We start from the raw sequence: 13,897 nt of genomic DNA, 5'->3' as shown, positions 1-13,897 counted from the left end.
AATTTGATATGAACCTGGATACCCAGATTAAAATTTCCAGTCTTTCTTGTTATAATACAAGCACTGCTTTGGCATCCAGATGATTTCGAGCACCGCCTATATATGTTGAGCTCCCTCGGAAGGGGACATTGTACTCCTTAAACTGGTTTAAGCCTACAGACTATCATCAGAAGGCCCACAGACTACCCTAGGTGAGCTTAGAGCCCTGTTACTAAAGAAGAGTATCACAGCTGTAGCTTGAAAGAAGGCACTAAATTAACCCCTAAGGCCAGTTCTCCTCTGCCATTTAGTTATTAGCTTTGTGCACCTGAATCGTATGAGAGAACCTTCATGTTTGTAACACAGCTGAGAGAAGCTTCACAAGACTCCATGGACCAAAAAAAAAAAAAAAAAAAAAAGCTGTCAACTCAAAACTGGCCACAGGAAAGATAAAAAGACACCATCTGAAAGGGTAGAGAACAGAGGTGCTAAGTTCTCTTAGATAGCAGGACCATTATATATTGATATATACACACACACACATGTGTGTGCATGCATGCATGTGTATATATATATATTTCACACATATAACCAGCCAAGCATTTGTGTTTTCCAGGACTGGGCTTATCACACACACTCCTGGTGGAACAGGATTAAGGAAAGCTATTTTTCACCTTCAGCTCACTGGGAAACCTGCAGTGCGGACGAGATCTGGCCACACTCAGCTCTTTCTGGGCAGCACAGACAGACATGAAAGCAGCTTTCAAATATCTCACATTTTGCTGGGACTTCAACATCTTGGAAAGCAAATCCAGGTCCTCCAGACAAGCCTGCTCCCTTTCTGTCACCATTCGCTCACCTCATACCAGTCCAGACAAAACCACGCCAGTCCAGTACCCATAGCCCAGTTACAGCTGCTCTGTATGGCCACAGGAGCATGGCAGTAGCTCCGTGGTATTACACAGCGTGAAATATCCAGGGATAACTACAGGCCAGAAAGCCTTCATGAGACTAGAGAGCCTCAGTGGGGTGATCAGAAGCGTCCTGCTCTAAATATTGCTGTTCTAGACAAGAGAAAGCTACTGTAAAACTTTGGCCCAGCACAATTAAATTTAAAACCTACCCCAGCTGCGAGCTTCCAGGCAAAGCCAGCAAATATTTCTTCTTCAGCACATCTGACTAATGCAAGCTGTAAGGTCGTCTCTGCTACTAGCTTGTGGCTGAGACAGAGGCACTTTTCAGAAGCCTTCAGCATGCGATCTACAAGAAGGGATGAAATGGAAGACTTTGGTTTATTAGTTTGTTATTCTCCAATCCCAACTATTACAGGACAGGCGCTATGTTTATGATGGATTAATTCAGAGAACATTTTCTCCCTGCCCACGTAACTGTGCCTCACACTGAAGCCAAAGCTGTATGGGGTGTGTGTGTGCGTGTATTAAAAGCTGCAGACATTTTTCAGCAGCATGTACAACTCAGTGCTTCAAAAGTGCACCCAAGGAGATGAGCCAGCAATGAGGAGCTGGGTTGACCCACGGGAAGCTACATCCAATTCCTCATTGTACCACAATGTTCTCCTACAGCTTCGGCAAGCCCCACACTGCAAGGCACAACTGTGAGAAGGGAGCAGAAAATTCAGCAGCATTCACACAATCTGCCACTTACTCTGGCAACAAGCAACTTCTGTGTTCTTGGAAAGGTTTATTTTAGCCTCAGCCTGAATAAAATGTGGCATTACCCTGACCATTTCTGAGCAGCTCTCCAGCATCACTGAGGCACACCAGGTTTCCATGCACCACTGCTGCCATTTCACCTGCAGTTCGGAGCACACCAACCTCATCCCTAATACACATGTATAGTCAAAAGCACTGTGCCCACAGGGACCAATTTATTTTTCCATCACCTGTAGCTTCCTTCATTTTATGCAGGAAGAAGCTGGCAGCTTCTAACAAGGAGTGTTATGAATAGCGTGGTAACGCCTTTCTTCATCCCTGTTAAATTTCTCATTTTATCTTGTGAAGTCAAATCCTGGTTTCTGCAAAGTCCCTAAAACAACCTACATTGATTATAATTGGATCTGCAGTTGGACTGCATGTATTTTACCTCCACTTTTGCAGATTTGTTGCCCACTGCTGCAGTCTTCCTACATTTAGACATTTATCCCACTGCCCTAGAGGTTGTTCTGGCAGCTGGAGGTTGTGGCAGTCCTGACGACACACAGGAGAGGTCCCCTTCAGTACAAGTGTTTCCTTTCACTCCTGTTTGACCATGAATTATGGCTTTTGCCTTGTCCCTATACACATATCACCCTCGCTCCCCCATTAGGAGCTGAGCATACAAATTCCAAATTGCAGGGAAAAACATGGTGCACAAAATAGGATTCAGTATCTTCGGGTGGCTTGTGATTTGTATTCTGTGTTATAGGAGCCAGTAAAACCAAGCCAAAACACCAATTTATGACTTCGGTTGGAACATTTGCATATGATTTGAAAGCACAGTAATTCTGAATGCATGTCTGATGCCTCAAGCTGTTGATGCGTAAGGAATAATACAACAGAATAAAACCCAATGAAAAAATGGTGAGGCTTCACCTCAACAGGCAAAGCTGCTGAGGTGAAAAATTCCACTAAGGTGGATCAAGTCACAGCTGCTGAGGATCACTGAAGTATTCAGACACCTTTGTGAACCCTACGACAAATCTGATCTGTTTTCTTCGACCAAAACCAAGAGCCGAGCAAGTTTCATTGGTAAGAATACTTCTCACATTTCTGTTACTTACATTTATAATGACCAACGTGCCTTTCACACTGGGCTTCCGAAGAACAGATGCTGCTGCCCAGCCTTACACCCCTGGCACTACGCTGTCAGTAAGTAACCGAGGTCACTTTAGAGATGAACCAGCACCATTACGGACCAAGACACTTTATGCAGGTTGCTTCACCATGCTGTATTGAAATCACAACTTTCTAGAGGACCACAGATTTGTTCCCATCTATTTTATACCCCTCTGTCGCAAATGTATCACAACAGTGCTTCATACAGGTTTCTTATTGCTAATGCATCCCCCCATGGGATTATCTAAGTGCTCTCGGTACAAACCCTCTGATAAGCCTTGGAAGCAGCCAGCAGCACATCTAGTGCTATCAGCAACACGTTATGAAAGGAATGTCATGGCAAAACGCTGCCGAGTCACAAGACAAAAAACACCACCCTGGTGTTTACAGCAGGGTAGGAAATACCACATTAAAATAAAAGCATGACAAGGGAAGAGTGCACACTTTGAGGTGGAAATATATCCAAACCACCTCTAAGCCCCTGGTTCCTTTGTCATTGAGTCAGTACATTACGGAGAAGATTTGTTTGGAGAGAAAGGCTTTTTGCGAAGCTTTATCTTGGCCTTCAGCAGACAGAACTGACAATCCTGAAGTGGCAAAAAACACTTGCCAAGTGCCACATTCAGCGAACAAAGGAACCCAACACCATGCACCGCATGGCAAACTATCAGCTCCCAGGGGGAAGTGTCATTTTCACATCCAGTTTGCTACACCAGAGTGGGAGAGAAGCTCCAACTGTTTTGAATTCATGTGTCAAGTCAATCACAGAAACAGATAATATTGGAGTTATATAAAATTTCGGAAGGAACCCCCACCCACCACCTGTAACACTGACTCGCCACTGTCAGAACAGCTCTGTAACTGAAGACAGCACTAAAGAGAAGTCGTCCTCACAGCTCTCTGCAAAGCAAATGATGGGATCATTACAATTTATTTTACATATGAGCCCAAGCAGAGAAGAAGTGTTTATTTTTGTTCCTATCAGAATGCTGTCTAAAAGTCTCCACCGGACTCTGACTGTTAAGTGCTAGTTGCTTGATTTAAGTTTAAAAAAAACTTGCATCCAATCCTAGAAACTTGAAATTTCAACAGACTCAGCAGGATCTGCATGGAAGGAAGGAAGGAAGGAAATACTAGCAGTCTGCCCTACAGATTGCTGCAGCCTTTTTTGCTGCAAGGCCTTGTTGTCCCCCCTAGGGAAATCAAACCAGATCTGTCTCGTTTCCTCCAAGTACCTTAACCAAGACCCCCCTTGCCCCGCCAAATGGAGTGATTTCTGTTCACGTACACAGATGGTACTGGTGTCTGAGCTGGGGAGTGAGGAGTCAAAAAGCTATGTTCAGGAGAACCACGGGTCTGAGGACCAGCAGCCCCCGTACCACCAGCCGGGGATGGCCTCGGACTCTCTGCTGGGAGCTGTAACGCAACAGCTTATTCCTGCCCACGCCTCATCCAGCCAAACAGCACAAACAAGAGCCTGGCCATGAGCGAGGAGCTGAGCCTCTCCAGGCTTTCTCCCACAGAGAATCAGGGTAATCTCTGAGTCTGGGCAGGAGAGTTTATGAATAGCATCCAAAAGCACTCCTGACCAGGCTCAGCCCCACGGTCAGTGCAGAAACTCAGGGCTTCCTCACGCTGTAAGTCTCACCCCTCCAAGATACCTTCCCAACAGCCCTCCTATCCTCCTCTGTACACATTCCGTGCTAAAATCCACAGGCTCGAGTCTTACCGCCATACACTGAGGAGGAATTGCACCTGCCCCGATTTCCCCATCCACCATTACCCAAATTAAAGCTCCGCCAGCCCTGTCCTCTTTCACCACCACCGCGTGAGAGCAAAGAGACAAAACCACAAGGGGAACAGATGCTGTGGTTTGAAGACAAAGAGAGAGAGAAGAAGAAAAAGAGATCATTGCTCTCTGAAAGCATCCAGAAATGTTTCTATTCAATTCATTCAGGTCTACACAAGATCAGGGAGAGCACAGGACTACTGTGAGGAAAATCTAGGTCACATATGATCACAGCAGCACAGCTGCCATCATCTCAATGGCCATGTGAAGTGAGGACTGCAGCAAGGACCTCTGCTGAAGAGGGCTTTTTTTTTTTTTTTTTTTTTTTTTTTTTTTCTTCAGTCCAGTGTTACAATTTCCCCTCATTAAGGTGCATTTTCCGGCAGGACTGTGAGTACATTGGGTCTTCAATTGGGGTGAAGGATTTAGCTATAAATCCCAAAGATGATTCAGTAAGTGAAATTTCTGTAGGATCGTTTAAATAGTTTATAGGCTGCCAGGCAGGATTTTAACCTTCTAACAGCGACAGGAACAGCGTTACTTTCCTGCTCTTGTGAATGCCAACACATTTCTTAGTTCTCTTTGTTTCATATCTGTTGTGGAAAGACACACATTGCTCCCATTTTCATTAAGGAAACACAAAGCTTATGCTATTTTAATACACCTGTGAAAACTTCTTGAAATTCTCTCATTCAGTGCTCTCCTTTCGTTAAATACACAGGTCAGACCCTGTGGTCTGCTCCCCCCTTCAAACAGAGAAGTTGAAATAAATGCATGCGCACACACACACGAGATAAAAAAAAAAAAAAAAAAAAAAAAAAAAAAAAAAAAAGAAAGAACTAGGACAACCTAGCCCCAAACCATTATCTTTTTCCTTTACATTTAAACAGACCCTCTATTACCCTCCCTTCTCCCCTTTCCTACACCTGAATAAAACCAGGAAGCATCTGAAGCCCAAAAACTGAACACTCCTGCAGTTCAGAAGATTAGAGGCAAAGGACAAATGTCCATGGGTGCCATGAAGTTGAGCCAAGCATCTTGGAGCCGCATTCATTAAGGAGCTCTGCCAAAACTCCTTGCGCAGGCAGCTGGAGCAGGAGCAGCTGCGCGGCTGGGGAGCGGGAGGAAGTGATACACGGCACACGTCAGGAAAATAATGCACAGAGGGATCCTTTTGGTGGAAGTGAGGATGTTGCAGATAAAGCATTAATAAAGCTTTGTTCCCCAAAACATGCAGAGCAACAGGAAATCAAATCACCTAGCTGCAAAATGACTGACTCACGCCTATTGTTAGACCTGGCTATTTGTCTCCCAAGGTTTTCTAAGCCCGAGGATGCCCCTTCCCAGCCCTGGGACCAGTACAACTGCTTCCAAGCTTAGGGGAAAAGTGTGACACTTAAAGCTTAGGGCAAGGACTCCTTGGAATGACAGTTGGTAATTATATAACTTAGTACGTATCGAAAAGACACATTTTAATGTATGGCAGTAGCAAGAGCAAGGACTTATCTTGGTATCTTGGGTAATATGTCCATTACCAGGAACTAGAAGAAGTAATGTCCCTGCTACAATATCAAAGCCTGACATGAAATTGATCCTGGCTGGAGATCTTGTGTGTCAGCTAACGCTGTCAGCACGGCCCCTCTGCCCCGGGTCAATTTTCTCCTGTAGAAATTTGGGGGGGATTCCAGTGATCCTTCAGAGGTGGCACTGGGCTCTCTGACATGTGGGGGCACTGGATGAAATCGACTGTTCATCTGCTCCAGTGACTCCTACACTCAGGTTTTGCAAGGAGCCGAGGAGCACTGTGCTGGTGCACTGTGCTGGTGCGTTAGCTGGTTTGAATTCCGAATTCTAATCAGATGAACTAAGTAACTTTTAGTCTAATTAGGAGAACAGTAGGGTTTGTTCTTAATCCACAACCATTTAATCTTCCAACTCATTAGTTGTGCACAGGCTCTATGAATATGTATATCTGGAATGAAAAAAATTATTTGACCTTGACGAGAATGATAACGCACATAAAAAGTAGGTGTGCACTCACCTTTCATCACACTTGCTTTATTATGTAGATTCAACAATTCCTATTGCTCGGAATCAGGCTGTCGAGAGTTACAGGCAATCCTGCAGCCAATTAGGCATCAGAGTCCTGATGAACCAAGGAACCTGTAATGATTAGCACAGTATTTAGAGGCAAGCTGCCTCCTACCAATTTGCATGCAAATAAAAATGTGTCTGTTTCAGAAGGCCATACTAGGCAATATAACCGGTGCACCAGCAACGGGGTTGAGGAAGAGAGAAAATACATTCAAACACAAAAGATTCAGAGTACTAAGTAGGATTTAGTTTAGGATCTTGACTATATCATTCCAGTATGTCAGTATTATTCCTGCAGTTGCTTGTGAAAAATTATTCAAACAGGTTTTTTTGAAGAATTTAATTTCACATACAAAAATACTTAGCCACACTATTTCTAATGTAGAATGAAGATCTCAACAATCAGGAATATTCCCTTGGTTTATGAAAATTATTCCATACCCTTAAGAAAAGTAAACTCGTTGGCAAATTCTCTGACTTCCCTCTGATTTCCCAATTTGTACTTTATTTCTCTTTTTATTAAAATTAATGGAGGAACTTCCTCTGACTGCAATAGAATTAGAATCACAGAAACCATGGCTTCCTTCGGTCTGTTTTGCTCCTCTTGCATCGAGTTACAAAATCTCCCAAACCTGCCCTTAACACCTGTCCACACTTTCTGCAATGACAGCTGCCTAACTCCTACTGAAGTCAATGGGAATTAGGCCAAGGTACCTGATGCATTTTGGGCACCACACCTGGAAAATATTTCAGTAGGAAACATTTGTGAAGCACAGACACAGGTTTACACTAGAGACAACCCTAAAGATCAGGAACAAGTTTAAAAAAACCAAAACAACAGACTCTGGTATCTAAGTAGGACTGCTGGGTAGCTGTTGCTGAAAATCTCTCTCTGGGAGCTGTAACAGAGCTGGGAAGGAATCGGAGAAAAGCCGTCTCCTGTTCCCTTGCTCACCTGGGTTTTCATCCTAGAGACCACCACGCTGTTCCATCAGAGCATCCAGAGGCAGGAAATGGGGCAAACTGAAGAAGACAGCAAGGGAAGGGACCCTAAACGCCAGTCAGACAAGAAAGATCCCCAGAAGGACCATGTCAGGGGACTGCAACCTCCTGTTGCTTGCAACAGCTGTGAGCATCAGAAGAAAAATGTGGATCTTTGCTATGTGACTAACCAGGCAGAATCCAGCTAAAACAGGGAGTGCAAGACAAAGAAGTCAGATAACACTGTAGACTGACTGGTAGAAAAGAACCAAGGGCTGTATTTACTTTTGTTTTCTCCTCCTGTTCAGCTATTCTGCTTCTAGCCATTTGCTGGCTCCATTGTTGTTTATTTAAAAAGCTTCCACGGACCAAAAATTCAACACACATCCCCAGCCTTTGACACGAGACACTGCGGAAGGGACTTCTCCCCTCAGCAGTAAAGCAAATGCCAGCAGGGTAGAGGGCTCTTCCACCGTGGAGACAGCGTTGCCCTGAAGTGAACCAGCACCTACACGTGCAAAGCCTTCACCCCAAGTGGGGAAGACCTTTTAACTTGACTCTGCCAGTATCGAGGGGATTAAGGGTACCATTTAACTCAGTCCAACTTCTCAGCTAACAGTCTCCTTGCACGCACCTCCACTGCTCTTTCGCAGCATCGGGCAAGTTCACTTGAGCCAGCTCTTAAAAGCTTTTATCTTTGAAGCCAGCATAGATAAAAAGTTTTAACAGGCCATGGAGATGCAACCTAAAGCTGCCCCTCTAAAGTAACAGGCTCCAGCTGGACAAAGGAACAGTAATAGCCGGTGCCCCGCAAGGGCCGGTGCTTTCCCTGAGGGACCGTAGCCAGTGCTGGCCCTGTGGAGCTCAACCTGCCACGTCCACAGCAGAGCAGGATTTGTCCACCTAGCAGCATCCCAAAACTCCAGCTTCTGTAGAGAAGTTGCTCACAAACATCATCTGTTTCCAAAGGATGGTTTGTGCTGGGGTGAAATGAAACCGGTCCAGTTGTTGCGTTTCTTTTTCCCTGTGGAGCAGGTTCAGGCCAAAGAAATTTAACCGCTACTCAGCTGTTTTCTGCTGACATCGCTTGCATTCCTCTCTCTTCTCAAATAACATTTGGAACTCCCTGCCAGATAGTGCAATTTGATATATGCCCTGATGATAGAGGGTGGAGGGGAGGAAAGTACGTTGGCTAATATTTTTCCATTACAGATCTAAATGGCCCAATCTACAGCTTAATCTGCAATAAAACCAGCAATTTCTGAAGGCCTGGGTTACTGACCCGGGCCAACGCTTGTACCTGAAACCTTTATAAGCAGATCACTTTTAAGAGGCTGCGATAAAATGACTATCAACAGTTTTTACAAACTATAGCTTTTGAAACCACTCAACGAACTTTAAGCCCCTGACTCCTGGACCTCGAGACAAGATTTCATGTTGCTCACAGCCATTCAGCTAGCAGCCACTCACAGTACCAACACCCTTATTCAACCCCAGTGAGATTTCTCCTTCCCAGGTACCTCTGAGATCCTTCAGTATTGACAAGGATGGTTTGCCTTTCATGAACCCAAGTCTCAGTGGCTACCAACGGAGGAAAAAGCCAGCATTTACCACACAAGGGTTTTCCTATACTAATAGCAGGAAATACCTCAAATACCAGGATGAAATAAAAATCCACAGCCCCTCCAAATGCCACATGAATTAGCAAGGTAAGGGCTTAGAATTTCTGGTATTTAGATGTCAATGCTCCTTTATGTCTTTGGAAATTCAGGGGTTTATTACTGCCTCTTATCCACAAATATAAATGTGCTTATTTTTGCCTCCTGATCACGACAGCAGTGCTCTCAGAATTACTGTATTTCAAACATACACAACAGGGATGATCACATCAGGAAAAGAAGAAAACACTTCTTTTGGCTGTGCCCCTGCTCTGCAAGAGAGGGAAAAAAAAAGAAGTCCTTTCCTTTTTGCTGGGACTGAACCATGCTGGGATACTTGGCTCCATTAACACTACCATCTCCCCGAGCTTCTCTCCCAGGGCTAGGAGAACTAAAACACGATGAGAAATTTTACTCCACTGTCAGCTGGCCTGAGGACAAGGAGGACAGATCTCTCTGAGGAAAGACAGTTCCCAAGGGGCTCACAACTGAGAAGTATTTCAGCTGCGCTGCTGTAAAAGCCTCGCTCTCCCCATAAGCACAGCTATGGCTACTGGACACGCAGCAGGAGCACAGCCCCTGAAAGCTGCGCAGACAAGGGAGGGAAAGAGCAAGGACAGGCTCCTGGATGGACCAACAGCCCCTTTCATTCCTCACACCCATGTATTAATGACTATTTGTCTAGCTGTATGCCCTAGGAGATGGAATCTGAACCCTGGTGCAGGCACTGAGAGCATAAACATCCTCAGGCTAAACAAAACCTAGTAAATCTTACACCACAGCAAGTTTCCACTTTTTGTATTACTTCAAGATTTACCCCCTAATTTTAATTATACTATCACCAACCTAGTTTCTTCTCTGATCGCCTCTCACTCAGGGTGTCCAGGGGCCAAATATCACTGGAGCGTGACAGAATGTGCCAGCAGTGAGTCCTGGGTCCACCCTGTCCCTTTACAGGTCCCCTCAGGGCTCCTGCTCACACTGCCAGAGACTGCTGGGCTAACCCGATAGGGGCATTGCTTCATTCCAAGCAGTCACTAAAACATCTCTTTGTGAGGGATTTCCAAAGTATATTTTATCCTAAGGTGCTCCTCCAGTCCTTCACCCCTATGGGGACATTCTTCAGGACAGCAAGCACTCCGTTCTGTCTCTGCCTTACAGACAGGAGGCAAGTTAGTTGGCTTGGGGCTTCTATGAATAAATCAGCTTTTGGAGAGGATGAAAGAAAAACCATGACAGAATTTGGTCCTTCTCATTCAAAAGACCTTATCTAGCAGCAGAGGGAGTGAGTAGGGCAGATTCACCTTCAACACGATAATCTCTTGCTAGCTCTCCTTACAGCATTCCCAGCTTCTGCCCTTCACTGGATGCTGAGCATGAATGTAGGAATGAATCACTGCTGATCTTGGCAAAACACCAGTCTCCCTCCCTTTGCTCCAGCTTGGAATAATCCCAATTTTCCAAATGGCTTCAGTGAATCCAGGATTTAAATTCAGCTATTAAAAAGTAGCGGGAACCCATAAATCACAGGCTTTGTATCAGTGAGCTCTTTGATGCATTTAAAACAATTACAGGGAAATATATGATGTTCCTAAAAATAACTATTTACGTGAATACCAGGAGAGAAGCTACTGTCAAAACATAATACACGGACAATCTAATCTCCACCCCTCAACCCCAAAGGCAGGCACGAAGACTCTCTTTACTCTCTTTTGATGCTCACAGCTGTACTAGTATTGATAATATGCTGAAATGACGCATGCTTCCAATGATGTTACAGCAGTACAAAAATTACGCAGCAAATTTATGTATGCAGCGATTTAACATATGCCTGCTTTGAAGTGCAAGAGGGTGGGGATCACCAGACCACTGGAGGTCGTTTTTTCACCCATCATATTGCTCACAAAATGGCTTGTAATTACAAACTTTTACACCAGGCTTGTATCAATGGTGACATTGCATTCCTGCCACTGATACGGGCATAGGAGTACTAGGAACAGCCAGAAAGAGCCAGTCTAAAAAACAGGTCAAAGAAGAAAGCAGGTTAATTCATTCTGCACTCCACACCTTGCTAGAAATTTTCATGAGCAAAACATTTCCAGCCCGCAACTGACAACGTTGCTCTGCCATGGGAATACAGAGTTCTCAGCTTTTGCTGATGCTGTCTTCAGGTTTCCGCCTATTGCTATTGGTATGTCGCTAGAGCATGACAGAGTCTGTGTAGCATATGGATGTGGTTCCCGTAGCAGCCTAAATGGGAGCTGCCATCTCTGTTGCACATGTGGCAACAAAATATGACTTGTATTAATGAAAGTTTTAGAGGAGAGAACAGGCTTTAAACCAGTTTATCACAGAAGCCCCACTGAACAGGTTAGAGCACACCTACTGCCTGACCCGAGTTAGGACAGATCAGGAAACCACGCAGCAGAAGTACATTACCTCCAGGTCTCAGGAAGCACGTGTGCTGCTGTGGCGCCAGATGCCCACTTAATAAAGTATCTGCAATGGAAACAAAACCACATAACCCCTCTGCTGTCACCAGTTCTTTTGCAAGGAGAGAAGATCAACGCACAGCTTCCACCATCAAGATGATTTCTGTCACCGAGTTGCAGGTTTGTTGGGTTCAGCCACGAATGCGCTGAGAACTAACCCTTTGGTGGCAGTGTGTGATGCAGCAGAGCTGGTCTGGTGAACCTACAGAGCAAATCCACACTGTCCTGTGGATCCTTCAGTATGCAAATCCATGCTGCAAGAAATACAGTGCCTCATGGATGCGGGGACCACTGAGACACTCCAGCCTGCAAGGAAGGCTTTTTCTGCAACGGTTAGAGCAGGCTGAAGCAGGAAGAGGGAGCTCTTCCACTGTCCCCTGCAGAAACACAAAGACAAGGACATTCCTGAGTTTTGTCCTCTCCTTCCCAATCTCTTGTCTTTGCTCTCACAGCCCCGCATCCCTCAACCTTCTTTTGTTGCTACTTCCATCACCCCTTCCCAAAGAAAGGACACATTGCTCATCAGCTCGAAGTGCTAGAATCCAGCAATTTGCACTTCTGAGCCTCCCTTATCGCGCCTTCCCAAGGCTATGCTTGCTCTATGGTCCTGCTGGCAAGAAGCTACTAGGGAAAACAAACACAAGAGCTAACCTGGTGGGGGGCAGCCAGCTCCAAATAAACATGAAGCTGTGAAGTAGGATTCACTGCCCGGAGCACTGAAAACCTTTGGTTTTGACTTCCTTATGCATCCCACTTTTGACTCTATGGTCTGTCTGCACACGATTAGCGTTATTGCTACAACCCACTTAGGAAAGCTCTGAAAAAGATTCAGCCACTGCAGCATGATGAGGGAAGATGTCTTGATTTAAGAACACAGGCATTACTAGAAAGGGGAAAAAAATAAAAGGGTCCCTTACTGTTCTGACATATCAAAAGGAGACTAATGAACCACCAGTTCATAGAACGACCCTGCTCTTCATTTCAGAGCCAGGCTGGCCTTTTGTGTTAAGGACACTGAATAACAAGAGCAAGAACAAACAGAAAGAACCCTTTCCCCCTGCCCAAAGTAAATTTTGAAATGAAATAATTTAAAAACTAAACCCTTCTGCCCTACTTTAAGGTCCACATAAGAACAGATGAAAAGTTTCGTTCCATTGGCAAAACTGAATCAAGGCTTTTGATCCTCAAAGATCTCTTAATCGCTTTGCACATCAGTTCTTTTCCTTATTTCAAACATACTTGAAGACTGCTACTTTTCTCTCTCTTTATTTAAAAAAAAAAACCCAACACTTTTCTGTGTTTGGGCCATTTCCCAGCCAACTCTGGCAATATGGCAGACAGCTGTTTGTTCTTTATTCACTGTAAGTTTCAACATATATACACGTTGATCTACATTAGTAAAGTCTAAAAAAAGCATGATCCTTGTCACCAGTTTTGCTAGCGCACAATATCTACCTCTTCATCCTTCTGGTGCTTAAGAGAAGTTCCAAGGAAGATTATATGCTTCTGGTTAAAAAAAGAAAGTAGTTGTTGGTAGGATGATTGTTGGGTTGTTTGTTTGTGTTTTGTTTTTTTTTTAAAAAAAAAAAAAGCTTTACTCAGAATTGGAATCTCTGTCACATCAAACCGAACTTAAATCAAGGTTTCTGCAAAATGTCATGTCTCTGCAATTCCAGTAACTCAAATCCAGCACCAAGTCACCAATTCTTAAACAAAATAGGGATAGAATTTGCAGTAATGCTGGCCATCTTAGCATCCCTATGAGATGAGCGCTTAACCAGACGCACAGGGTTTTCTAACAAATACGTACAGCGTCCTTTAGTTTTTTTATTAGTCTTGGCTCCTGGTTTTTCACTCACTGACCAGTTGAAAGGACGGAGACATTTTCTGAAACAAAGACTGTTCTTTGTCTGCACAAGAATTCACAACAAGGAAGCTCCCAAAAATTTTAATACAAATTACAGACAGGAGAGATGGGAGGTGGAGTCAGAGTTAGCCGGCTCACAAGCCATCACGGGGGGATGGATAACATCAAAACCAAACTCCACCTGGAAGGCTGCATGTAGGCAG

At 44.5% G+C, this 13,897-nt stretch overlaps 1 long non-coding RNA gene across 2 annotated transcripts in view; it reads right to left on the bottom strand.

The window, feature by feature from the left end:
* Positions 1-12,789, bottom strand: part of LOC130153035 (uncharacterized) — a 32,130-nt gene extending 19,341 nt beyond the window's left edge. Inside the window, exons 1-2 of one of the 2 annotated variants that reach the window (XR_008823188.1) lie at positions 6,644-12,789; positions 1,103-1,239 (exon numbers count right to left, since the gene is read on the bottom strand). This is a non-coding gene — a long non-coding RNA (uncharacterized LOC130153035). The remainder of the gene's footprint in view (positions 1-1,102; positions 1,240-6,643) is intronic. The other variant, XR_008823189.1, reaches the window with a different exon arrangement.
* Between the last annotated feature and the right edge of the window lie 1,108 nt (positions 12,790-13,897).

Source organism: Falco biarmicus, chromosome 7, assembly GCF_023638135.1.
Source record: "Falco biarmicus isolate bFalBia1 chromosome 7, bFalBia1.pri, whole genome shotgun sequence".
NCBI classification, from domain to species: domain Eukaryota; kingdom Metazoa; phylum Chordata; class Aves; order Falconiformes; family Falconidae; genus Falco; species Falco biarmicus.
This window is presented reverse-complemented; position numbering and strand designations above follow the sequence as displayed.